Source organism: Pangasianodon hypophthalmus, chromosome 25, assembly GCF_027358585.1.
Source record: "Pangasianodon hypophthalmus isolate fPanHyp1 chromosome 25, fPanHyp1.pri, whole genome shotgun sequence".
NCBI lineage: Eukaryota > Metazoa > Chordata > Actinopteri > Siluriformes > Pangasiidae > Pangasianodon > Pangasianodon hypophthalmus.
In genome coordinates this window covers 14,267,531-14,295,264 of record NC_069734.1, presented here as the reverse complement: position 1 = coordinate 14,295,264, position 27,734 = coordinate 14,267,531, and the positions used below count along the sequence as shown (strand labels likewise).

The window sequence follows — 27,734 nt, the reverse complement described above, 5'->3', positions numbered from 1 at the left end:
AAAGGTTATAGCACAGCAGCTATGCTCATACTCACATAAGAATAACATTCATGAAACGTATCAGTCAGGATTTAGGCCTCATCATAGCACAGAGACAGCACGGGTAAAAGTTGTAAATGACTTACTACTGGCCTCTGATCAGGGTTGTGTCTCCTTGCTGGTGCTGCTTGACCTTAGTGCAGCTTTTGATACCATTGATCATGCTATTCTCCTCAATAGACTAGAAAATGTAGTAGGCATTAAGGGAACAGCCCTTTCCTGGCTCAGGTCTTATTTGACTGATTGTTATCAGTTTGTAAACGTAAATGGTGACTTCTCTTCTTATGCTAAGGTAAAGTTTGGTGTCCCGCAAGGCTCTGTTTTAGGCCCGCTGCTCTTTTCTCTATATATGCTACCTCTGGGCAAAATTATCCGTAAGCATGGTATTAGCTTCCACTGTTACGCTGATGACACACAGTTGTATGTTTCAGCAAAGCCAGATGACAGACACCAGCTTAATAAAGTTGAGGAATGTGTAAAAGACATTAGAAACTGGATGCTTATTAACTTTCTCTTACTTAATTCTGACAAGACAGAAGTACTTGTACTAGTACCACATGCAGCTAGAAGTAAGCTTTCTGATTACATAATAACTCTGCAGCAGTAAAAGACCTTGGTGTGATTATCAACTCTAGTCTTTCATTTGAAGCTCATGTAGATAATATAACTAGGATAGCTTTCTTTCATCTCAGAAATATTGCTAAAATAAGAAATATATTGTCACTACACGATGCAGAAAAATTAGTTCATGTTTTTGTTACCTCTAGATTGGATTATTGTAATGCCTTACTGTCTGGATGTTCCAGTAGATGCATAAACAAGCTCCAGTTAGTCCAGAATGCAGCAGCGAGAGTCCTTACTAGAACCAGAAGATATGACCACATCACCCCTATCTTATCCACACTGCATTGGCTCCCAATCAAATTTCGTATTGATTATAAAATACTACTATTGACCTATAAAGCACTAAATGGTCTCGCGCCACAGTACCTGAGCGAGCTTTTGGTCTTTTATGATCCGTCACGCCTACTCAGATCAAAAGGTGCAGGCTATTTGTTGGTACCTCGAATAATGCGGGCTACAGCTGGGGATAGAGCTTTCTCTTACAAAGCCCCACAGTTATGGAACAGCCTTCCACTTAGTGTTCGGGGCTCAGACACAGTCTCAGTGTTTAAGTCAAGGCTGAAAACATATTTGTTTAGTCAAGCCTTTTGTGAATAGTTTTCTTAGGTACAGGGGCAGGTCTGGAGGGTTTCACAGGCATAGAGTGTTGTGGTGAACTGGGATGTTTGGATGCTGTCACCCCCCCACTCTCACACATTCACTCAGGTTTGTCGACGGTGGAGTGGCTGGCTGCTTCATGTCCCAGGGTGCCTTCATGTCTGTGTTAGCTTCTGGCTCTCCCTTTTAGTTATGCTGTCATAGCTAGTCTTGCCGGAGTCCCTGCTTGCACTCTGCATGCAAAGTACATCGTGCTTAACCATTAGAGGACAAAAGCTCACCTAACAATCTTTTCCTTTCTCTCCATCTCTCTCTCTCCCTCACTCTCTGTCGAGCTACACACGCTACTCCTGAGATGCCAGTGATGCCAGTGATCCTGACCCCTTCTGCTCCTCCTCGCTGCCTGACCCATCCTGATGCCCTACTTCTGGTTGGAGTTCTCATCGGTTGAGTTCGCTCGCTGCTGCTGGGGGTGGCCCCATATGGACTGCCTGAAGAACTGTTTGGATTGCTGGGGATGGTGCCACCTGGGGGCTGTGGAGATGGCTTGGGGATCACATATGGGGAGCTGTACTGTAATGGCTTGGGACTGCGATTGCTGTAGTGGCTTTGGGGCTGCAGTTGCCATGAGCAGCTTCGTATTCAGGACTCATTCCACTGATTCCATCAGTGGACAGTGGATAGATTTTCAACCAGCCGGACTTCTTACAAAAACTGTGATGAATTTATTGGTTGCACAATTGTCCATATAGTACACAATAGAAGGGATTTATTTATAATCGCACTATCCGTTGCACCCAGATGAGGATGGGTTCCCTTTTTGAGCCTGGTTCCTCTCAAGGTTTCTTCCTCATATCATCTCGGGGAGTTTTTCCTTGCCACCGTCGCCACTGGCTTGCTCATTAGGGATAAATTCACGGTGATAAATTCAAATATTTACAATATATTTTTGTGGATCCATTTATATCTGTAAAGCTGCTTTGTGACAGTGTCCATTGTTAAAAGCGCTATACAAATAAAATTGAATTGAATTGAATTGAATAAAAGGGTATGATTTTCTGTATGTACTACACTGAGCTCTAAACTGCACGATTATAGTGTAAGAAAGCACATCCTGAAAACCACAGATGATGTAATATAGACAGACTAAGGGCACACAGCTTAGTCACACCAAGGAGGCCAAGAGATGTGATTACACAGCTAAGTGAGAGGAAGAGAAAACAATACACATAGGGAAACACAAACCCCGGATGACTAGACAAAGGACCAACCAATCTGTGAATGGTCCGTACAGTAGTTGTATGGGCAATGGGCAACTAAATACCTTAGCTGCTATCATGTAGTACATAACAAAATATGTTCAGCACATGTCAACATACCAGAGAATTCAATAGAAGAATACTCTGGTACCAGCAAGCATAAAATTCAGTCAGCCCAGTGAATGGCACAGTTTGGATAACAGTGGAAAGAGGCTTGCACTGCAACATTACGGACAGCAGGTAACAAAAGTGTGGTACCTCATCCGAGTATCCCTTTTCATATGGTGCAGTGATGTGACAACAAGCTATCAAATATAGATAGCCCCCCTTTCACCCCACCGTGTGGCAGGCAGTTTAAGTAGGTTGCTATGGATGTTTCCAGCTTTTGCTGGCACGCTTAAACTGTTTAAACGCTTAAACACGCTTAAACACACTTAAAGGGCAGTGGTAGCTCAGTGGTTAAGACGTTGGACTACTGATCGGAAGGTTGTGAGTTCAATCCCCAGCACCGCCAGGCTGCCGCTGCTAGGCCCTTGAGCAAGGCCCTTGACCCTCAACTGCTCCATTGTATAAAAATAAGATTAAATGTAAGTCACTCTGGATAAGGGTGTCTGCCAAATGCCATAAATGTAAATGTTAACCATAGCTGCAACACTAACCCCATTAGGGGCTATTAGGATTTAGCAAATCTCTGTGGCTAAACCCCAAATACCACAGACAGGAATATATCCTTGTCTCAGTATGAAGGGCACAATTCTCCTTAAGCACAGGGCTTTTCTCAAAAAAGAGAAAAAAAGGCACATCACCCTTTTAGAATTCAGGGCAGCCTGGCTGGCCCTCAAGTTCTTCCTACCTCTTTTTTTGAAACTGTCATACCCTGATCACTTCTGACAACATAATGACAGTCAAGTACATAGATCACCATGGCAGCATAAGGTTAAATTTCTGGCTTACATGTAACCTCCACAGGTGGATTCACCAATGGTTAGCCTGGCAGAGAGCCTCAAGGGTTTTCCTATGCTCAACCTGTCAGGATGCTCTACTTTCAGTCAACTCCACATTAATACCATGCCTTTGGAAAAAGATGTTAAACAAGCACATATGGGTGTCATGGTCAGGTGTCCACTTGTAGCCATATAGTGTACATTCCATTCAGCCTCTTTGACCAGTTTCAGCGATACACGAAATTTAGCCCAGTGCCCAGCAGACCAGACAACAGATTGGTCTGTGATGTGTGATGTACCAACAGGGCACAGATCATGAATTATCATGATGGATCATGATACAAGCCCTTCATGTTGTAATAATGGAATGTTATTGACTTAATCCTTACAGACTTTTTTTTTTTACCAAATGTGAAGAAAGCATGCTGTACTTTACAGAGTTGGTATCGCCTACTATTACAATTCCAGATTAAGTAAATTTTTGTTGGATGGCACACAAAAACAAATATATTAGTAGTACATTGGAGTCAGAGTTTGCCTCCTTGGAGGACTTTAGAGGGTTACAAAGCACAACAACCATAATGCACTTTACACCACATGGCAAATGAGGCAATCTCAAGCATGTCCAAAAGCATTTGTATTTGTCACCCTTGAGTTCAGCCAGAAGTTTATGTGCTATTTATTTCTGACATACATTGCATTTCCACAACCACTCTAAGAAACTCTATCTTTCCTTTCTACATTATAATCAGAAAGACCTATGACTGAATCTGTAGGATCCTCCTTTAGCCAGGTCTCAGTTACAGCTAGTCTTGTCGCCTTGTTAGTCCGAGCCACAGCATAAAGCACATCAACCTTATGTCTCCGTGACCTCAAACTGCAAACAGGTAAGCTTGGTTGTGAAGTAACAGATCTTGAGAATGCTATGCTTTCAGAGAAAAACAGGCATGAGGATCAAAACTGGAAAAGATAAACCTCAGATGCTAGGAAGCTGGATTACAGGAAATAAGAGAATGTGGGGAAAAGGCTCTGAGCTGCAAATATAGTAATGTACATGAAATGATGCTTCATAACATACAGTTAAACAGGAGAGTATAAATACACATAGTAATCAGGAAACTAATCAGGAACAGCTGAATTCAATAGGATGACAATGAAAATAACAAATGTCACAATAAGAGGATGGGATCAGCACACAGCACAGATAAAAGTCCAGTGCTCTGTGGGGGATTTGTGACACACACTTTGTGAGAATTCCAGCTTATATAATTACTGCAAATAAAAATTAATTCTAATAAAATAAATATCTAGAATTTTGAGAACCTAAAACATTAAAAATGTACACTACACTAATGTATACATAAAACTGCACAGTAACTGTATTTCCAATGATTTTTTTATACATTCTTCATTAATTTGTGTCCATTACTGCTCTTCTTGAATATATTTCACTTATTCTACAATTATACACTTAATCCATTAGATGGTGAGTGAATGTTATAATCAGTAGTTTTATTTTTAGCAGTAGATCCCTGTGATGAGTTCTATTTCAAGTATGGGACTAACCACATAAAATAACATAAACAAAAAAAATAAATTCACTAATAGGCTTCCACTTACTTTGCTTGTTTGGAAGAATGAAGTAATCATTTTTTTTTTTTTACTGAGGTTTGTGGTTGGTATCTTCATCTTTAGAAAAAGAGATGAGAATACATAAGTACACTTGTTGGTTCAATATTATCATTCACCATTCCTAGCTAATAAAAGAGCTTCCTTACAATGCATTTAAGCTACATTTAGGTGCCAAAACAGCACCAAATATATCTCTAGGTAATATCATTTGTATACCAGAACATAATCAAATTTTATATGTTTATATACACCGATCAACCATAACATTAAAACCACCTGCCTAATGTTATGCTATGTCCCCCTTGTGCCGCCTTGTTGCCATGATGGGGTGTACTTGGTCTGCACCAATGATTATGTAGGTGGTACACATCAAAGTAACATCCACATGAATTCCAGGACCCAGTGTTTCCCAGCAGAACATTTTTCCTGCTTCCAACACATCAACTTTGAGAACTGACTGTTCAATTGCTGCCTAATATATCCCACCCTTTGACAGGTGCCACTGTAATGAGATAATAAATGTTAATCACTTCAACTGTCAGTGGTTTTAATATGTTATGGCTGATCTGTGTATGTTTATTTCTCTCTCTGTCCCCACACAGGTCGACACTCGGGGAGCCTTGGATGCGGGGGCAAAGCCCAGGCAGGCATGCTAGTGCTGCAGAGAGCCCTAGCATTTCCAGGATAAATGTTCAGTCTTTGTACTGGGAACACTGTTCTGGACCCCCCCTGCACCACAGACTTCCCCTGATCAAGCAGGGACCTGTGAGTATCCAAGGGAGTACATATGATGCATTTGGTAGATTTGGGCTATAAGCTATGGCTTGTGTAAGCTGGTTACTTACTGTTATTACATAGTGTGGGTTTTGTACATTTAGTCATTATAAAGACTGCTACAAGTGCATTCTCCTATTAGAGTTCTACTCCTTGCGTGAGCTGTTTAAGGTGTTGTTGGACATTTAGTAGTAATCATGACAAATGATTTGCAAAATCAAACCATTTGAAACAGGGGCATGCAGGGGTAATGTACTCTATGCAAATTATACTGATCATAAGACGATATGGCCAGTAAGACAATTTAACCAACTTGTGCGCACACATAGACCATACACGTGACTGAAAAAAAAAAAGAAAGAGAGTGAACCAAGAAAACATTACATTTGATATTGCAAAACATTTCATAACACAAAAACCCAAGGCTTTAAGGCCAACAAACAACAAGAATTCCATAATGCAACCCTTCCACAATGCTCAAAATGAAACCATTTTAAAGTTCGTCAGAACCATATGCAAATTGAGTACAAAAAGCCAAGAGTAAGAACCACAAACAGGTATCCGGTGTACCATGTTATATTTGGATCAGTCCCTCACACTCCCAGCACGGACTCCCACTAAAGAACACAATAGTTAAAAGACAAATTTCCTTTTTTCAAAATTTAATTCAAATTCATGACTGCCTTCACAGCTTTCTTTTGAAATATTGATATAGGGGCGCACACTCCTGAGAGGGGGAGGCATTTAAAAGCAGGAGATCTGAAACAGCACAATACTGCATAAAGAACATTAGGGACTGGATGCTTAATAACTTCCTTCTACCTAATTCTGACAAGACAGAAGTACTTGTACTAGTACCACATGCAGCTAGAAGTAAGCTTTCTGATTACATAGTAACCCTGGATGGCCTGTCAGTTACATCATGTGCAGCAGTAAAAGACCTTGTTGCGATTATCGACACCAGTCTTTCATTTGAAGCTCATGTAGATAATATTACAAGGATAGCTTTCTTTCATGTCAGAAATATTGTTAAGACAAGAAATATAATGTCACTGCCTGATGCAGAAAAACTAGTTCATGCTTTTGTTACCTCTAGGTTGGATTATTGTAATGCCTTACTGTCTGGATATTCCAGTAGGTGCATATACATGCTCAAGTTAGTCCAGAATGCAGTAGCCAGAGTCCTTACTAGAACCAAAAGACATAAAATCACCTCTATCTTATCAATCAAATTCCGCATTGATTATAAAATACTACTATTGAACTATTAAGCATTGAATGGTCTTGTGCCAAAGTACCTGAGGGAACTTCTGATCCTTTATGATCTGCCACACCTACTTTGATCAAAAGGTGCAGGCTCTTTGTTGGTACTGTGAACAGTGATGGCTACCACAGGGGCAGAGCTTTCTCTTACAAAGCCCCACAGTTATGGAACAGCCTTGTAATTAGTGTTCAGGACTCAGACACAGTCTCAGTGTTTAAGTCTAGGCTGAAAACATATTTGTTTAGTCAAATCTTTCATTAATAGTTTTTTTTCTTAGGTAAAGGAGCAGATCTGGTGGGCTCATGGGCATAGAGTGTTTTGGTCAACCGGGATGTTTGTCACTCAGGTTTGTTGATGGTGGAGTGGCTGGCTGCTTTATGTCCCAGGGTGCCTTCATGTCTGTTTTACCTTCTGGTTCTCTCTTTTAGTTATGCTGTCATAGCTAGTATTGCCAAAGTCCCTGCTTGCACTCTGCACACACAGTACATTGTCTTTAACCATACCAAATAATGAGCAGAAATAATTGAGCATACCAAATAATCTGTGTTTCTCTTTCTTTCTCTCTCGAGCTATACATGCTACTCCTGAGATAAGGTACCAGTGATCCTGACCCCTTCTGTTCTCCAGACCTGCCTGATCCATCCTGATGCTCTACTTCTGGTTGGAGTGCTCATCACCTGAAAACCACTTGCTGCTGCTGAGGGTGGCCCCACATCGACAGCCTAAAGATCAATTAGATTAGAGATTACTGTGGATGGTACCACATACAAACCATAAAGATGGCTGTGGATGTTCTTCCTTGGATATCCTTAGGACTGCAATTGCTATGAACAATTTTGCACTCAAGTCTCCATCATTGAGTTAAATGTATCAAGTTAATGTATAATGAATTCAGAAATGTTGCTCATAATAATTGCACTTTTTGACTATATAATATACTGTTATAGAAGGGAAATTATTTACAATTGCACTATCCAGTGTCACCCAGATGAGGGTGGATTCCCTTTTGAGTCTGGTTCCTCTCAAGTTTTCTTCCTCATATCATCTCAGGGAGTTTTTCCTTGCCACCATCACCTCTGGCTTGCTCATTAGGGACAAATTTATAAATTTAAATTTTATATCCGGAATTTATAGATTTCTGTAAAGCTGGTTGTGACAATGTCCATTTTTAAATGCGCTATACAAATAAAAATAAAATTGAACACTCTGCAGGCTCCATAGCTTTTGCCTACTCCTGGGTAGCCCAGATGTTAAACTTTCATTTTTTCATATTGAATTTTGCAATCTGAATTGGAGCACTGAAATTAGCAACCTGAATACAGTTTTCTGAATATTTGAAAACTGAATATGTGAACACTGGAAATAAAAATATTTGAATATAGATACTTGATTTTCTTGAAGTCCTGAACATTAAAATGTGAATCTCTGAACACTGAAATGAAAGCTAATTTGAATTTCAAAGAGATTAATTATGTCTGTATAAATACAAATGTGTGGTTTTCAACCATATTAGGAAAGTCATTCATTTATATTATTAAGAATTCAATGGCTTTTAAAATTCAAGTCTTTTTCAATTCAAATATTTCTGTCCTTATTTTGGTTCCACAAATAATCAGGTTTTGTTCTACCAAATATTTATCTGAATAAAATTTTACAATACCAGAGAAAGTAAACAACTGTCCCAAACAATCAGTCCCCTCTAATACAAAACATCCACTTGAGAAAGAGTGTAGCAAAGATGCCTTGCTCTTTGCCACTGGATTTGATTCTGTGCAATGCACAAGCAGCACACAAGGCACTATTTACATGCACGAGATCACAACTAATGGAACTCTTAAGGTGAAATGGAAAATCCAAATAAGAAACTGGCGAATAAGAATGCTCAAGAGTATCGCTAGCGTGTATGTTTTACGTGGTAATAGGACTGTAGAGTACTTTTAAAATGACTTCAGGCACATCATTGGACCTTGGATTAATTAGCTTTTAGAGTATTAAAGCTACACTACATGTACCTTTCTAGGTGAAAGATTACTAAAGGTAATCTTTTACTAAAAGGCACACTAAAGGTACAAAAGATTCCAGTGACAAGGGAAGAGTACCTTTTTTTCTGAGAGTGAAGTATTCAAGACAATGACAAACATGCATGGAGTCATTAAAATTTCTGCCTGTTTCTGTGGACTTTGCAAATATTTATTTAGTCAAAATTAATTTAATTAAGTAATTATTCATGAAAATTTAATTACTAATATCAGTCTAGTATGGACAAAATGTTAATTAATAATGACTTACTTAATTAACTTAATAATGTTGTAATAAGTTCTATTTTAATCAGTGCAATAAACAGATAATGGGCTGCTAACTGATAAAGCATAATTTTTGCCATAGAATCATAATATTATCAAACATTGTGATACTAAAGATGGCATCAAGTCAAAATTGTGGTATTGTGACAACCCTACTGATGACCACATGGTGGAACTCAGGGTTTCTGCCTAATGTTATGTATCTCAAACCTGAGAGACTGCTGTTTGTAGTATGATACAAAGGTCAATTTGCAGAACGATTACTACCATGTCCAGTATATGCCTTATACCCCCTGCAGTATGCATACCGGACCAACAGGTCCACCTCAGACGCCATTGCTGCTGCCCTCCATATTTCCCTCTCTCACCTGGAAGATAAGGACACCTACATCAGGATGCTCTTTATCGACTACAGTTCCGCCTTCAACACGGTCATCCCCCATAAACTTACCCACAAACTGTTTGCACTTGGACTACACCCCACACTCTGCGACTGGCTCCTAGATTTCCTGATTGGTAGACCGCAGTCTGTCAGGATTGGAAAGAGGACATCAGACACCATCATTACAAACATTGGCACCCCACAGGGGTGTGTTCTCAGTCCCATCCTCTACACACTGTTCACACACGACTGTGTCGCCTCCCACAAGGACAATATCATTGTGAAGTTCGCTGACGACACCGCCGAGATAGGACGGATCACTGGCGGAGATGAAGCGGCCTACAGAAGGGAGGTGGCCAGTCTTGTGACATGGTGTGAGGACAACAACCTCACCCTCAACACGGACAAGACAAAGGAGATGACAGTGGACATGAAGAAAGAGAGGAGAACTCATCAGCCACTGTTTATCCGAGAGCTTGAAGTGGAGGGTGAGCAGCTTTAAATATTTGCGGGTCCACATCAGCGAGGACCTCACCTGGACACTCAACACCACCCAGCTGGTTAAGAAAGCACAACAGCGGCTGAGGAGGTTTGGCATGTCACCTAAGATCCTCAACAACTTCTACAGCTGTGTTGTTGAGAGCGTCTTGATGAGCTGCATCACTGTGTGGTATGGCAGCACTACAATGAGGGGCCGCAAACATCTGCAGAAAGTGGTGAAGACTGCTGAGAAGATCATCAGGACTCCACTGCCCTCTCTGCAGACCATTTACCACAGCAGAGTCCACAGGAGAGCTGCCTCCACCCTTAAGGACCCAACTAGCCAGTGGACACAGTCTAGTCTCACATATCTCATAGAATAGGTAGACTGAACTGCTACAGCTGAATTTGCACATTTGTAAATGTTACTGCTGCTATCTTCTTATCGAGAAGCTTCATCTCATTTTGCACATTGTTAAATGTGACAGCTGCTATTATTATTGTGTAGTTGCACTCAATTTGCTACAGGTTACTGCACTATTGTTTTGTACATAAGTCGATATTGCACATAGAGATATACTGCATATTACTGCTACATGTGAACACATTACTGTCTATAATACTGTTTTGCACAAGTCAACATTGCACACTCACACATACAGATGTACATAGTCTATACTTCTATATACATAATCTATATTTCTACCTCTGAAACTTTACAGTTTGCACTTGTCTTGGCATTCAATGTGGACAGCAAAGAAAGAATTTCATTGTACAGGGAAACTTGCTTTCCTCACTGTGCACATGACAATAAACGCTTTGAACTTGAACTTGAACTTATAGTATAAACACACACAGGTCACTTCCATCCACATGTTCACAACAGAGAGGCATGCAGTTTCAAGGCCATCACCATGCACCTCTCCAGATTTTATAAGATCAACATTGCCCCCCACCCCATAACCTAACATTCTATTTCAGCCCAGTGCTATTTTTGTTTTTAGCCCGACTTTTTAACAGCACATGGGCATCGGAGCAACCGGCGTCCGTGTCTACCATCGCCAGACACTAATAAAGTACAGAAACCATGCAACAACCGATCTGCATGATGATCTGCTGGAGAAGCTATGCGATCTCGGCTGCTGCAGGGACCAGACTTCCAGCCCTCGGTGTTGCCTAATGCCAGTGGCCAGGGGAGGGGACATCATAAGAGGTGTGCGAGGAAGCGGAAGCGCAGCAAGAGGGCAGGGGTCCGTGCTACGCTAAAAACAAACCCTAGCCGGCCGGCTCTCCCGTCCATCCTGCTCTCCAATGTCTGCTCCCTGGACAAGAAATTGGACTACATCCAACTGCAGCAAACTACGCGGCGTGAGTTTAGAGAATGTTGTGTCTTTGTTTTCATGGAGATGTGGCTCAGCGACAGAGTTCTGGACGCTGCCATTCAGCTAGATGGGCTAGCCTCATTTCGTGCTGAAAGAAATGCAGCTCTGTGTGGTAAGGCTCGCGGTGGTGGCTTGTGTGTTTACACCAACACGGAATGGTGCAAGAACTCAGTGCTAGTTTCTAGTTACTGCTCATCACTAGGGGAGTTTGTGACTGTTAGATGCAGACAATTTAATTTACCACGGGAATTCACCACTGTCCATATAATCGGAGTGTACTTTCCCCCCAGTGCTAATGCCAAGGAGGCACTCTGTGAACTGTATAGGGCTATAAGCTAGCTGCAGAATTCACACCCTGATGGAGTGTTTATTGTTGCCGGAGATTTCAACCATGCAAATCTCAAGTCAGTGCTCCCTAAATTCCATCAGCATGTGGACTTTGCAACGAGAGGGAAGCACACACTGGATCTTTGGCGAGGGCCAAACTGTCTCAGCCATCAGAGATGCAAAGCACGCACACGCACAGAGAAGCAACAGCCACTTCAAGGACAGCGGTGACATGCGGCTCATGTGGCAGGGCATCCAGGCCATCACCAACTACAGGACATTACCTGCCTGTGACAGTGATGCCTCCCTTCCAGAGGCGCTGAACAACTTCTACGCTCAGTTCAAGGTGCAAAATGAAGTGACAGCGAGGAAGACCATTCCTCCTTCCAATGACCAGATACTGTGTCTACACAGAGTTAACCAATGGAAGGCTGCTGGACCCCCTGCAATTCACATATCACCCCAACCGCTCAACAAATGAACCCTTCGCCACCACCATCCTCCACGTGGCCCTCACCCAACTGGACACAAAAGACACATACATTCGAATGCTGTTCATAGACTTCAGTTTCCACCTCATTGGAAAGATGAACCTGAAGGCTCTTCTGTGGAGATCATCAAGAGCACCAAATTCCTTGGTTTTCACCTGGCGGAAAACCTCACCTGGTCCCTCAACACTAGCTCCATAATCAAGAAAGCCCAGCAGTATCTCTACTTTCTGCAAAGGCTGAAGAAAGGCCATCTCCCACCCCCCATCCTCACCATGTTCTACAGCGGTACTATCGAGAGCATCCTGAGCAGCTGCATCACTGCCTGGTTTGGAAATTGCACTGGATCGCAAGACCCTTAAGCGGATAATGAGGACAGCTGAGAAGATCATCAGGGTCTCTATCTCCTCCATCACAGACTTTTACACCACACACTGCATCCACAAAGCCACCAGCATTGTGGATGACCCCACACACCCCTCACACAAACTCTTCACTCTCCTACCGTATGGTAAACGGTACAGAAGCACACGGGCCCTCACGGCCAGACTGTGTAACAGTTTCTTCCCCCATGCCATCAGAATCCTTTGAGACACTCTGAGACAGATCACAGCACAGCATGCATCTCTATCAAAAAGCTTCAAGATTTTTAAGGCTGAGAAAATAGAAATGTCAAACTCTATGTCTTTTCTTATACTGTAGAAATAAAAATGACAGAACTCAACAAATATATGTTTATTTCATCATTTTGGGCTTTATTAAGTATGGATTTTTGTTTTTTTTCCAGATTGCCCATGCTGACCCCTGTCCTCTGCCAAAAGCGCCTACAATGGGCATGTGAGCATCAGAACTAGACCATGGAGCAAAGGAAGAAGGTGGCCTGGTCTGATGAATTGTGTTTTCTTTTACATTACGTGGACGGCCAGGTGCGTATGCGTCACTTACCTGGGGAAAAGATGGCACCAGGATGCACTATGGGAATAAGGCAAGCCAGGCAGTGTGATGTTCTGGGCAATGTTCTCATGGGAAACTTTGGGTTCTGGCATTCATGTGGATGTTACTTTGACAGGTACCATCTACCTAAACATTGTTGCAGACCAGGTGCACCCCTTCATGGCAGCAGTATTCCCTAATGACAGTCACCTCTTCCAGCAGGATAATGAGCCCTGCCAGACTGCAAAAAATTGTTCAGGAATGGTTTGAGGAACATGACAAAGAGTTCAAGGTGTTGACTTGGCCTCCAAATTCCCTAGATCTCAATCTGATCGAGCATCTGTGTTGGACAAACAAGTCCAATATATGGAGGCCCCATCTCACAACATACAGGACTTAAAGGATCTGCTGGTAATCCACAGCACACCTTCATGGGTCTTGTGGAGTCCATGCTTCGAAGGGTCAGAGCTGTTTTGGCGGCACAAGGGGGAGGTGTGTTAATGTTATAGTTGATCAAAGTATATAGCGAAGGCTTGCTCTGTAGTAAACGTTTATAATCTTAAACATTTTATAAGTGGGAAACTCTTTTCTGCTAATGGTGAATTTTGATACCTTTGATAAACATCAGCAGTAGTAATCTTCCAAGAAACATCATAGTTTTGGGTAACAACTCTTGGTTTTGTTTCATATACAGATAGCTTTGCTAGCTAACATTAGCATCTTGTATCCAATCCTAAAGTTTCTGCTATCTCTCTGATAAGTCAGTTTTGTTTTTTCAGCCTTATGATTCACTAACCTTCACTTGGATTGACACCTCTCTGGACTGCATTTTGAGAGTTCCCATAAACAGTTACCAAATGTAAATTCAACACTTGTAATCAACTCCAGACCTTTTATTTCCTTAATTCGTCATGAAATAACTAGGAAACAGGCCACACTTGGCCATTGAAACTGCTTATCATTCAAGTGTTCAATTACTTCTGCAGTTATGGAAATGGAGGGACTATGTAAAAAATGGTTGTAATTGCTAAACGGTTAGTGCAATATTTTTGCTAAACCCCTTGAATTAAAGCTTCAATCACATCTTGATTGCTTCATTTCAAATCCATTGTGGTGATGTACAGAAGCAAAATTACAAAAATTGTGTCTTATGGACCCGACTCTATGTTATGTGCCCATGTAAGGTTAAAAATTAAAGTGAAGACAAGATCAGATTTTTATGGTGTTCAGAAAACACTACCACATACAGTGGATATAAAAATTTACACATCCTTGTTAAAACTTATTAAAAAATTAAACCAAGATAAATCATGTCAGATATTTTTTCCATCTTTTTATCACTTTTTAATGTGATATAGCAACCAACAAAATTTAAGTGAAAAACAAATAGAAACATTTTAGGGGAAAAACAGCAAAAAGCTATGATAGCCTGGTTGCATACCCCTTAAGTTATACTTTGTTAGAGCACTTTTTGCTTGTAGTACAGCACTCTGTCTTTTTGTGTAAGATTCTATCAACTTGATTTGGCAATTTTATTCCACTCTTCCTTGCAAAAACACTCCAGATCATTCAAATTGTGAGGCGATACCCTGCGCACAGCCCTCTTCAAGTTATTCCACAGTTTTTCAACAGGATTTATATCTGGGATCAGACTGAGCCATTCCAAAACTACTTCTTCTGATCTTCTTCTGAAGCCATTTCTTTGTTGACTTGGATTCGTTTTTTGGGTCATTGTCATGCTGGAAGGTGACATTTTTCTTCAGCTGTCTAACAGAGGTCTAGTTTTGTGCCAAAATAGACTGGATATAGATAGAGTCGATTTGAATAGAATGGGAGAATAGAATAGATTTTCTAGAATACAATAGATTTGAAGCCATCCATGATTCCCACCATTTGTTTTTGCACCAAACATATCTTTTAGAATTATGCCCAAAACTTTCTACCTTCTAGTTCCGCTTCAACACATTCTGCCAAATAGTTTGGGGTGATTTAGGCAGGGTGGGAGTTTTTTTTTTGTTTTTTTTTCCCAGGTGAAAGAGCTTCCATCTAGCCACCGTAGCCCATAGCCCAGACGTGAAGAATAAAAGAGACTCTTGACACATGCAGGGAGTGACTAGTACTTGCCAGATATTCCTGCAGCTCATTTCAATAGGTCTCTTGGCATCCTCCATGATAAGTTTTCTTCTTGTCCTTTCATCAATTTGGAGGGACATTGCTGTGTTGGGTAATATTGGATATAGGTTCAAAACACTTGCAAAACAAGAGTTCGAAAAACCTTGTTTGCAACATCTCATCTAGCTGGAGACCCACTGACATCACCAAACTGTTGCATTCTTCTTTCGTGATGCTTTTCCAGGCTTGTACCACAGCTTCTTTCAGTTGTTGTTTGTTTCTCCCTCTCTCTTTCTGCTGATGAGTGGTTTGCATCTTATGGTATGGTCTCTATATCTCTGCTCTCAAATGGTGAAATATAGAAATATATAGTTCTTTGAATGGTGGATTGTGATACCTTCACCCCTTGGTGATGTCATTGACTGTAGTTTTTGGGTTTTTCTTTACAGCTCTTGTGTTTCCGTCATCACCAGCTCTTGTTTTCCTTGGCACAGTAGCCAAAATATGTAGCTTCCAGCAGACAATATCCTATGATTTATGAAATTATTTATTTGTATTTTTGTTTACTATGATTTATTAAATTATTTAAATGTATTTAAATTGAATTCTACTATTATAATACAGTGAAAAATGTAAAAGTTGATTGTTTGACGTGTTACATGCCAGGCGTCGTATCAGCTTTGCTAGCAGATTAGCAGCATGAAATAACTGTACTAGCAAACTCACCAGAAGCACCACCATATACCCATACATCTATATGCATATCTTCTTACAACTAGTTAAACACGAATTAAATTAACACATTATACAGTGTGAAAAAATGTTTGCTTGATTTACATGTTACGTGCCAAGCTATTAGCTATTATCAGATTAAGAGCGGGAGCTAACTATACTAGCTACAACCACTCTCCAGAGACACAAATGATCTTCTACGTCCTACAAAACTTTATTTTTCTTCATAACGTCTATATTCACATTTAATTCAAGGTCATATACAGTATATAACAGGATAAGATGCAAACACATTTATAGGTTTTTCTTCCAGCTTTTTCAAGTCAAGCAGTATATAGGAACTATGTGCAGGTAGAAACTAAAGTTGTAACCATGCAGTTGTTCCAAGGAATCATTCAAACCAATGGATTTGTCACTTTACCAGGTCATGTCTAATTAGCATAAAGTTGAGATCATCTCAACTCACATGTCGCTTGTCGTGCTGTTACTTTTTTTGCTTGTGTCACATGTGTACATTAGGGATGAGTGGATAAAGCCTTGCTAGTATCGAAAACCGTGACATCTTGTGGTTTGCAAAAATTATAGCAATGATAAACTCAAGAGAATTGATTAAGCTTCTTTGGATAAAGCACCTGCACACTTCATTGATATAGACTGTCTGTCTGATGTGCACAAATAGAAGCCTAACAAGACTACATGCTGATTATCATTTGACAATCTCATTTACGTACCAAAGTGTGGCTATAAATACCAAATAGGTGTCAATATTCTTGTCAATGTGATACAGTAAAATAACGTTTAACTTCTGATACAGTTCACCAAAATATCAAAGCCATGGCACTCAACCAATCCAACTAATGACCCATGAAGTAAGGTGGGGTTTCAAACCAACATGCAAAATGAAGCAAAGTGTTTCATAAACATCACTTGCATACATAGGAAATTAACAAGCACCTGTCATTTTGTCACTCACTAATGTGAACACACCTTTAGCTACACCCTACTCCTCTTAAACCTACACCTCTACCAGATGGGCCATGCCAAAAAATGGCTATGGACATAGTATAGGTTTGAAACTGATGCTTGCGACTGCAAGTATGAATTTAATTTACTGACTTATTACAGTATGTGGCTTGAGGTAGTCTTTACATTCACAAAGACTTCCTCTATTGTAACAAAAATCTTGTGAAACATTTTCAGCTGACATCACTGCAGAAAAATTATATCTTAGCAAAGTTAAAATATGTTGAGACATATTTATCTAGGTTTTATGTAGTATTTTGTCTAGCATTTCCTATTATAAGATTACAAGAAACCAAATATAAACCAAATACTGTATATCTAGGCATTCTTACTCATTTCAAGCTTGAAATAGTCTTATGGTATTGGCAGATTATTTTACTAATTTTATACATTTATTTTAGAGAGCAAAATGTTCACTTTTTTCACTAATCTACACTTATGCTAAGATTTAATTTTTTGCAGTGATGGCAAGTATTGTGACTCAATAGGGTTCAGTTTCCTGTTCAGGTGCTGGAATATAGACAAACATGCCATCACCACTCCTCACTCTACAACCTGCCAATGGAGCTGTTAAATGGTTCAACCATGTGTTTAAATACACAATCCAACTGACTCTGCAGCAAAACACATCTTGCATGTGTATTGTGTAACACTTTGAGTTTCTTTACATGTGGCATATACAAACTGGATTGACTGGCAAGACAAAGTCTTTTACAATAGTGGAAAATGTGTTCAGTGCAATAATACAAGAGAATCACTGGCAGAGTGAGTCTAAAGACCAGAAGTGGTATAGTGCTTTTGGTGGCCATTAAAATGACCTGAAAGGAGCTTAAATCTTTGCCATCAGCCATAATAATTTTTTTCTTTTGCTGTCAACTGTAATACAGTGTAACGTGAAAGAAAGACACAATTAAAAAATAAACAAATAAAATAGAATATGACTAATATAATTACGCATAGAGCACCATGAAAAAGTATTTGCCCATTCCTGATTTTTTTTGGTTTTTTTGCATATTTCACACTTCAGATTCAAACAGTATTTAATATAAGACAAAGACAACCTGAGTAAACACAAAATACAGTTTTAAACATTAATTTCACTTCATTTATTGAAGCAAAAAAGATATCCAACACAAATGGGCTGTGTGTGCAAATGCAATTGCCCCCTTAGTTACTTCAATTAGAATAGACACACCAAGCTGGATTACTGCTGGCACTAATCAATGATTACTATCAGTCTGTAAGGGGTTACAAAGCCATTTCTAAGGGGCCGTTTACACAATAACGTTTTCAGCCAAAAACGGGAAACTTTTTATGCGTTTTGCCTGTTCGTTTACACGACAGCGGCGTTTTGGGGACTGAAAACGCATGTTTTTGAAAACGGGTTTCAAAGTGCAAGTTTTTGAAAATGCCGCCATTATCGTCTCCATGTAAACACCCAAAACGGGAATCTTTGAAAACGGTGACGTCATGCGCGTGCATAGTACATGTTAGGTATGTAGACATGCGCAGTACATGTCTATTGTAAAGGCAAGCGCGAACAAACATACACAGCAATGGCAGAGTACATGGTAGTGTTGTTGCTGCTCAAGAGTTTGCTAACGCTTCTTCAGCAAAGTGTGGATTTACTTCACCAATATTACAACCAACTAACAAGGTGACAGCGCCCAAACTACTGGCCTGGCATACATAATACAGCATTTTTGGCCGTTATCGCGGATATGTGTAAACGCGAATCATTTTGAAAACGTTGTCGTGTATACGTGAAACTTTTTGAAAACGCAAGAGAAAAACTTTTCCGTTTTTGACTACATCGTTGTCGTGTAAACGCAGCCTAAGGCTCTGGAACTCCAGCACACCAGTGAGAGCCGTTAACTTCAAATGGAGATAAAAGTGACGGGCCTACCAAAATTCCCCCAAGAGTGCATCACCAACTCAACCAGGAAGTCACAAAAGAAGAAACATCAAAGGGGAACTGCAGGCATTGCTTGGCCTGATTAGAGTTTACTGTAAATTGCTATTTAAACTTCTCACTAGGAGAGTGGTTTATCTACTCAGTCTGACAAAACCTCATTAAAGATGTTTCATAAACACATAAATATACAAGGCCGCTTCAATGTGGTACAGTACGCAATTGCCACTCAAGACAGAATATTTAGTGTATCTCTTAATATCTGTAAAGCTTTTAAAGAATGGAGTTCAGGTTCCTATTTAACATATTAGAAAGATTTAAGTAACAGTTCTGCTGCTATCTAATACTGTCCTCTGACAAAAGTCATCTCTCTTTGATTGGCTTGAAACCATAGATGACTATATTCTTCTAAATAGACTATAGATACACTATATTACCAAAAGTATTCGGTCACCCATCCAAATGATCAGAATCAGGTGTCCTAATCACTTGGCCTGGCCACAGGTGTATAAAATCAAGCACTTAGGCAATGCAGACTGTTTTTACAAACATTTGTGAAAGAATGGGCCGCTCTCAGGAGCTCAGTGAATTCCAGCGTGGAACTGTCATAGGATGCCACCTGTGCAACAAATACAGTCGTGAAATTTCCTCGCTCCTAAATATTCCGCAGTCAACTGTCAGCTTTATCATAACAAAATGGAAGAGTTTGGGAACAACAGCAACTCAGCCACGAAGTAGTAGGCCACGTAAACTGACGGAGAGGGGTTAGCGGATGCTGAAGCTCATAGTGCAAAGAGGTCGTCGACTTTCTTCACAGTCAGTTGCAACAGAGCTCCAAACTTCATGTGACCTTCAGATTAGCCCAAGTACAGTACGCAGAGAGCTTCATGGAATGGGTTTCCATGGCCGAGCATCTGCATCCAAGCCACACATCACCAAGTGCAATGCAAAGCGTCGGATGCAGTGGTGTAAAGCACGCCGCCACTGGACTCTAGAGCAGTGGAGACGCGTTCTCTGGAGTGATGAATCATGCTTTTCCATCTGGCAATCTGATGGACGAGTCTGGGTTTGGAGGTTGCCAGGAGAACAGCACATTTCGGACTGCATTGTGCCGAGTGTGAAATTTGGTGGAGGAGGAATTATGGTGTGGGGTTTTTTTTCAGGAGTTGGGCTTGGCCCCTTAGTTCCAGTGAAAGGAACTTTCAATGCTTCAGGATACCAAAACATTTTGGACAATTCCATGCTCCCAACTTTGTGGGAACAGTTTGGAGCGGGCCCCTTCCTCTTCCAACATGACTGTGCACCAGTGCACAAAGCAAGGTCCATAAAGACATGGATGACAGAGTCTGGTGTGGATGAACTTGACTGGCCTGCACAGAGTCCTGACCTGAACCCGATAGAACACCTTTGGGATGAATTAGAGCGGAGACTGAGAGCCAGACCTTCTCGACCAACATCAGTGTGTGACCTCACCAATGCGCTTTTGGAAGAATGGTCAAAAATTCCTATAAACACACTCCCCAACCTTGTGGACAGCCTTCCCAGAAGAGTTGAAGCTGTAATAGCTGCAAAAGGTGGGCCGACATCATATTGAACCCTATGGGTTAGGAATGGGGTGGCACTTAAGTTCATATGTGAGTCAAGGCAGGTGACCGAATACTTTTGGTAATATAGTGTAGGTACTACACAATATATGTCATATGAAAAATTGTACTGGCTAGGAAACAGCAGGCAGCTGAACGTGTTCTTTTATATAATTCAAAAGAGGATTCCACACCTTGTGAAAAGTCTTTATGGGGTTCCACACTTTCTTATAGTCCACTGGAGTTTCATTCCGCTGATGGAACGGAAATGGACTTACCAGATATTATCGGTATAACCAAATGAAACATTTTATATATGTCTGTAAAGTATTTTGACTCTGTGTATAGCTTCTGGCAAGCAAGGCAATGGGAAAGGGAGGGGTGTGAGCCCTGCTGGGCAAACAATTCACACCGCAACACAATAACACTGGTACAGAGATAAAAACAGACAGCACAACTAAAGCTTTTTCGACAGCTGCCACAATAAAATTACAACATTTAAACCCAATAATCAGACTTTTATAAATGTCCTTGATTACCGATATATAGGTAAGCAAAATAATTGTTATTATTTTGTCTTCTGGGAAACATGTAAATATCTTATGTAGCTTCTGAAGGGCACTAAGGGTACTAAATGTTTAAACAAAAAACATTTTTTGTTAAATGTTATTTAAACAAAATAATAACAATTTACACCAATTATCCAGTAAAAAATGTACACCCCCGGCTCTTAATGTTGCCTTACTGAGCATCAGTGAATGTTTGTACCTTTTGTAATAGTTGTGTATGAGTCCCTCAGTTGTCCTCAGTGTGAAAAGATGGATCTCAACATCATATAGCCACTGTTGGAAAAGGGTCAAATATGCAGAAGATGCTGGAAAAGCAAAGAATGTGCTGTACCTGGAAGATTTTACTGAAGAACAGTGGGAAATTTAACTGCTCAGGACAAACAAGGGACTCATGAACAACTATCATAAAATATAAAAACAGTCACTGATCATCCAGGTAACAACACACAGTATTAAGAATAATGTGTGCGTAAACTTTTGAACTGGTTCATTTGTGTCATTTTGTCTTGTGGACTATATAGTGGATATAAAAATTCTACACACCCCTGTTAAAATGGCAGGTTTTTGTGAAGTAAAAAAATGAAACTAAGATAAATCATGTCAGAACTTTTTCCACCCTCACTGTGAAATTGCACCATATAAAAATTAAGTGAAAAGCAATCAGAAACATTTTAGGGAAAATTAGGAAAAATTAAAAATGTTACAATAACCTGGTGTACATCCTTTGTAATTGGGGATGTGGCTGTGCTCAAAATGAACCAATCACATTCAATCTTATGTCCAAAAGTAATTATCATACAGTGATCATCAATTAAATTATTCTGATTAACCCCAAATAAAGACCAGGATTTTTTTCTGTAAGATTTTCTTCACAACTTTTTGGTTTCATCTGACTGCTGAAGCCATGGTCCCAAAGAGCTTACAAAGCATGTATGGTATCTCATTTGGTGAAACATTTCGATCAGGGGAGGGGTTTAAAATAATTTCCAAAACATTAGATGTATCATGGAACACTGTGAAGGCCATCACCAACAAGTGGAGAAAATGGAGCACCACAGTGACATCACCAAGAACAAGGACATCCCTCCAAAATTTACAAAAGGACGAGACAAAAACTTACCAGGGAGGCTGCCAAGAGACCAACAGCAACACTAAAGGAGCTGCAGATATATCTGACAAGTACTGATTAGTCTCTGCATGTGACAACAATCTCTCGTATTCTTCACATGTCTGGGCTATGGGGTAGGGTGGCTAGAAGGAAGCCTTTTCTCAAAAAAAAAAAATCCAAGCTCAACTAAATCACCCCAAACCATGTGGAAAAATGTGTTATGGTCTGATGAGACCAATTCCAAAAGGTGTAATAATTCCATAATTCCAAAAGGTATGTTTGGCACAAAAAAAGCATATCAACAAAAGAACACCATACCCATGGTGAAGCATGGTGGTGGCAGCATCATGCTTTAGGGCTGCTTTTCTTCAGCCAGAACTGTGACCTTTATCAAGGTGGAGGAAATCATGAATAGCTACAAATACCAGTCTATTTTACTGCAAAACTTTCAGGTGTCTGCTGTTAAGCTGAGCATGACAATGACCCAAAGCATACATTCAATTCAACAAAGGAATGGCTTTACCAAAAGATGATGTTTTTGAATGACTTACACAGACCCCAGACCTGAATCCAACTAAAAATCTGTGTGGTGACCTGAAGTGAGCTGTGCACAGGAGATGCCCTTACAATTTGGGCAATTTAGAATGTTTTTGCAAGAAAGAGTAGGAAAATATTGCCAAGACAAGATGTGCCATGCTGATAGACTCTTATCCAAAACAACTGAGTAGTGTAATAAAATCAAAAGCTGCTTCAACAAAGTATTAGTTTAGGGGTGTGCACACTTATACAACTAAATTATTCTAAGTTTTTTTTTTTTCCCTAAAAAGTTTCTGATTGTTTTTGCTTTGTATATGTTGTAATTTCACATTAAAGGTGGGAAAAGTTCTGACATGATTTATCTTAGAGTCATTTTTTTTACTTCACAAAAAACTGCCATTTTAACAAGGGTGTGTAGACTTTTTATATCCCCTGTATGTAAACATCTGTTATGTGAAAAAACTTATTCAGGGCAGTACAAAAAGTAAAAAACAATTCAATTTTTATGATCCCTCTTATTTTTTTTAATTATTAAAATTTTGCAGATTCTACAAGGTGTATATAATCTTATGACCCCAACTGTAGGTCAAAACATTACTAAATTTGCCTGAATTATAAAAGCCAGCAGTGGTACTCTTATTGCTGAACTGAGCCAAATGACCTGGCTCATTAAAAAGAGCCAGAATTCCCATCACTAGACTGAACCCGGTCCTTGAAATGTACGTAAGCTCTGTTGCATTCCATTTTTAATTTTTAATTGTAGCGTGGAATGTCTTTTTGCAGGCAGGATGTGAACTCATTTTTGCATGTTGCATGGCAATGCATTTTTGCATGTAGCATGGCACTGCATTTTTGCAGATAGTATGTAAATTCATTCTGGCCAAGATTGCATACTTTTGTTGTTAGTATTTTTTTTTTTAACTTTTCTCTGATTATATTGCCCCTAGTAGGCTAGGTAAAAGAAGAAATACTTATGAAAAACCACAAATTCTTAAAACCCTGAGTATCTAATTTCATATGAGCCATTAACCACGACTGTGGAGTGTGACATCAAAAATCCCATGCTGAAAACAGGGACCCCAAAACAGGCAGAAATTCCATTTTTTTGGCCTCTGGTAAAAAGAGTTAATGAATATTTAATTTTTTTCTAACTTGAGAAAAAAAAAAAAAGAGTACATCTTGGACCCAATGGGCAAAGGTAGGAAGATGGGTGTCCTTCCACTTAAGCAATATTGTCATGTACTTCCTCCTTGAGCCCCGAGCTGCACACAGAGACTCTCAGCGCACGGAGAGGCTAGCAGCACTGTGGCACATTCTCCCACGCTGTCATGTGTTTGTTTACGTTGCCACAGGTGTTTGTTTTCATTCATGTCTTGTCTCCTCCCATGTCCTGTCATTGTTTGTCTCCCTCGTGTTCCCTGTTTACTCTCACCTGCATTCGGTTTGCCCCTTGATTAGGCTATATATTTAAACCCTCACGTTTCTGTGTTCAGTGCGAAGTACTGTTCAGTGTTTATCTGCCTGTCTGTACCAAGCCTTTTTGTTTCGTGTTGTTATTGTGTATTTTGGATTATCCCTGCCATTGCTTTTCACTAATCGCCTGACCTCTGCCTGTGTATTGATTCCCAATTTTGATTCACGTTTTAGATTTGTCTGCCTGCCATTCGAATAAACCGCCTAACTGCATTTGCATCCGTCTCAGCCTCTCTTACATGACAAATATAAAGCATCTAGCAAGTAAGGTTAAAAAAAGAAAAAAGCAACGCAGTCAGCTTCAGTAGCTGAAAATATCAGCATAGTTGGATACACTTCAAAAATAGCACAGATCTATAGATTTGTTCAAGCAATCTGTCATTGTATTAAAAAGTCAAAGACCTAAACTTATTAACTTTGCTACATGACCAAATCACATGGGCATCAGTGGTAGAAATTGAAATTGTATAGAAATTGTTTAGAAATAAAACACATTTAGTTGGCTTTGTACTTGTACTCTGTTCAGTGACAATAAAGTTGAATCTAATCAAATTTAATTACATTCAGGACTGATATCTGAGAAGTATTTTGAATTTTTTTGTTTTGTCCATTGAATACAATGCAGAAATTTGCATTGCATATAAAACCATGCCTGGAGCAGATTGAAGATAAAAAATATCAACTAAATCTAGCAAGGAACGAATGTTGCTCCAATGAAAACTAACTGTACAAAGTGGATATTACACCTCTAAATGACTGAGGCCCTTTCAAGGATAGTACTACATGGATTGTATGAGGGTAGGGCAGGAAATTTGGGTACCACTTTAAATATGAAATTTTGGATTTGTACCAACCTGACAAAAATAATTTTAGACAAATTGAATTTGTCAGAGTTGCTCAGATGAGGAAAAACACCATCTGTATCAATCAGCGAAGGTCCTGTCGAGTAGAGAGGGTTTGAATGGACAGGAGATTTTTAGAGAGAATGAAATCCATCCACAGTGTCATTGTATTTGTGTCCAGATCTTAACAGTTGAATTAAATCTTAATTTTTGTATAAACTGTTGAGGTTATAGATAGGGGTGTAACAATACATCGATATGGATCGATGCATCGATTAAATTTCTAACGATATGATGTATTGATGCCACATGTAAAATATCGATATGCAGTACCTTTATTTTGACACTCCACATCCTCATTCCTCACGTAACGTCCGTCTACGCATTTCCGCCAAAGCGCGCATTTTCGTTTACTCCCCACACTGTCTGCCTGTGTGTCAGAAAGAACGCGAATGCGATGCAGCAACAAAGCGGTTGTAGCAGCGAAAAGACAGACGCAGAAAACGTTGTGCCTGCTGTCGGACGCAAATCATGTGTTTGGAAATATTCTGTTTTTGGGAAAACAGATGGGCAGACAAAGAAAACCCTTGTTATTTGCAAACTTTGCCAATACCAGCTGAAACACTGAGGAAATACGACAAACTTGTCAGCGCACCTGAAAAGGAAACATGGAATTGAAGAAAGTACTTTGGCTGACGAAAAACTGCCTCTGTCACTGTCATTTATTTTTTTATTAAATTTTTTTTTTTCTACAACTACAGTACCTCAGTGATTTGCACTATTGCACATTGTGGCACAAAAGACTGGAAGACTTTGACTGTTGCCATCATAAGCTTGATTAATTTCATGTGACTTCATTTTTCCCCCCCATTATTTATTTTTCTTTATTTAAAAAATTTTTTTTTGTTAGTTTCTTGTTGTAAATGTCCCAATTGGGATAGAGAGTGTGCAATTTTCAAAGAGTTCAATTAAATGTTCATGTTATATATTTTGGTTGCATTTGTGAGTTATTAAAAATGTAACTGCTTGTGTAAACTAGGCACATAATATCAAAATATCGATAAATTAATCGAATCGAATCAAATCGTAATCGTATCGCAGAAATTTGAGGTATCGGCAAATGTCGTATCGCTGGCGGAGAAAATCGATATCATATCGTATCGTGAGGAACTATCTGATTTACACCCCTAGTTATAGAAGGAGACATATCAAGATAAAGGCATCTACAGCTGGGTTTTCAAAGAGCCAACCTCCAAGATATCTTGAGAATTGTACAGTGGTTCTTGCTTCACGGTGTGTTTTATTATTCCAGATGAAGGAGGAAATAATGCCATTTAGTCTGCTAAAAATTACTTAGGATTAAATATTGGGATAAATAGATATGTAAATCTGGGAAGAATTTGTATCATTTGTATCAAATTAATGTGGTTCCACTAAGCTCTTTATCATGGATATGATTAAAAAAAGATAGGGGTGAGTGAGGACAGCCCTGTCTTGTCCCATGACCAACCTGAAAGTGTCTGTAGTAAGTCTTATCAATGTGAAGAGAGAGACCTATATACAATAATCTGACACATGACATAAACTTCCTGCCAAAACCAAAGGTATAGAATAAGTAGTCCCATTCCACCCTATCATTTGCCAGTATCAGAGGAGTGTCATACAATGTTCCTGTTACAACGCTGTAATACCCACTGCAATCTGCTATTATGATAGCAGTCTAGTTTGATGATATATACCGTATAGACCCATTAATAAGGATAGCACCACCCCTTGCTTTACTACTGAATACCAAACCACATGATTGACAAACCCACTGCCAGAATATTTTGGTATGGCCAAATACTGTATGTTCAAATGCATTTTGCCTGGATCTTGGACCCAGGCTATTGAGATGTGAAAACACTCATTTTGAGGGCTTGCCTAAACCTCTACTGTTCCAGCTAGACAATGTAACAGTTATTGGAACTAAAATGGCATCACACTAAATTGGTAGTATTCCAAACAGCATGGAAGGAGAGCCTTCTTAGCTATAGAAGCTATAGCTTCTTAATGCTGCTAGATCATCATAACTTTCCACTCTAATAGAAAATAACAAAAATAATCCTAGATTCTTATGTAATACTGCAGCAAAGTTAACTAGAAATAAGACCACCACAGCACCATGCACACCATCATTGTTTAGTAGTGATGACTTCATGAATTTTTTTCAATGACAAAATAAAAAAAAATATTCAGCAAAAAATTCAATCTTTTAATTTAAAACCAGACAATTTGATAACTAAACATGTAGATGACAATATAAACATATCAGAGTTGCGATTAGAATGCTTTACTCCCTTTTGAGAGACCGAACTAATTTCACTAATTTCCTCATCAAAGTCATCAACTTGTGTACTAGATCCCTTACCAACA

General features: G+C 39.6%; 1 protein-coding gene across 8 annotated transcripts in view; it reads right to left on the bottom strand.

The window, feature by feature from the left end:
- The window catches only part of filip1l (filamin A interacting protein 1-like), a 109,058-nt gene that overhangs the window by 61,890 nt on the left and 19,434 nt on the right, over window positions 1-27,734 (bottom strand). The window contains exon 2 of one of the 8 annotated variants that reach the window (XM_053229333.1): window positions 5,084-5,152. The exons of the other annotated variants lie outside the window; for them this stretch is intronic. The gene's annotated coding sequence lies outside the window, so the exon portion shown is untranslated. The remainder of the gene's footprint in view (window positions 1-5,083; window positions 5,153-27,734) is intronic. 8 annotated transcript variants of the gene reach the window in all.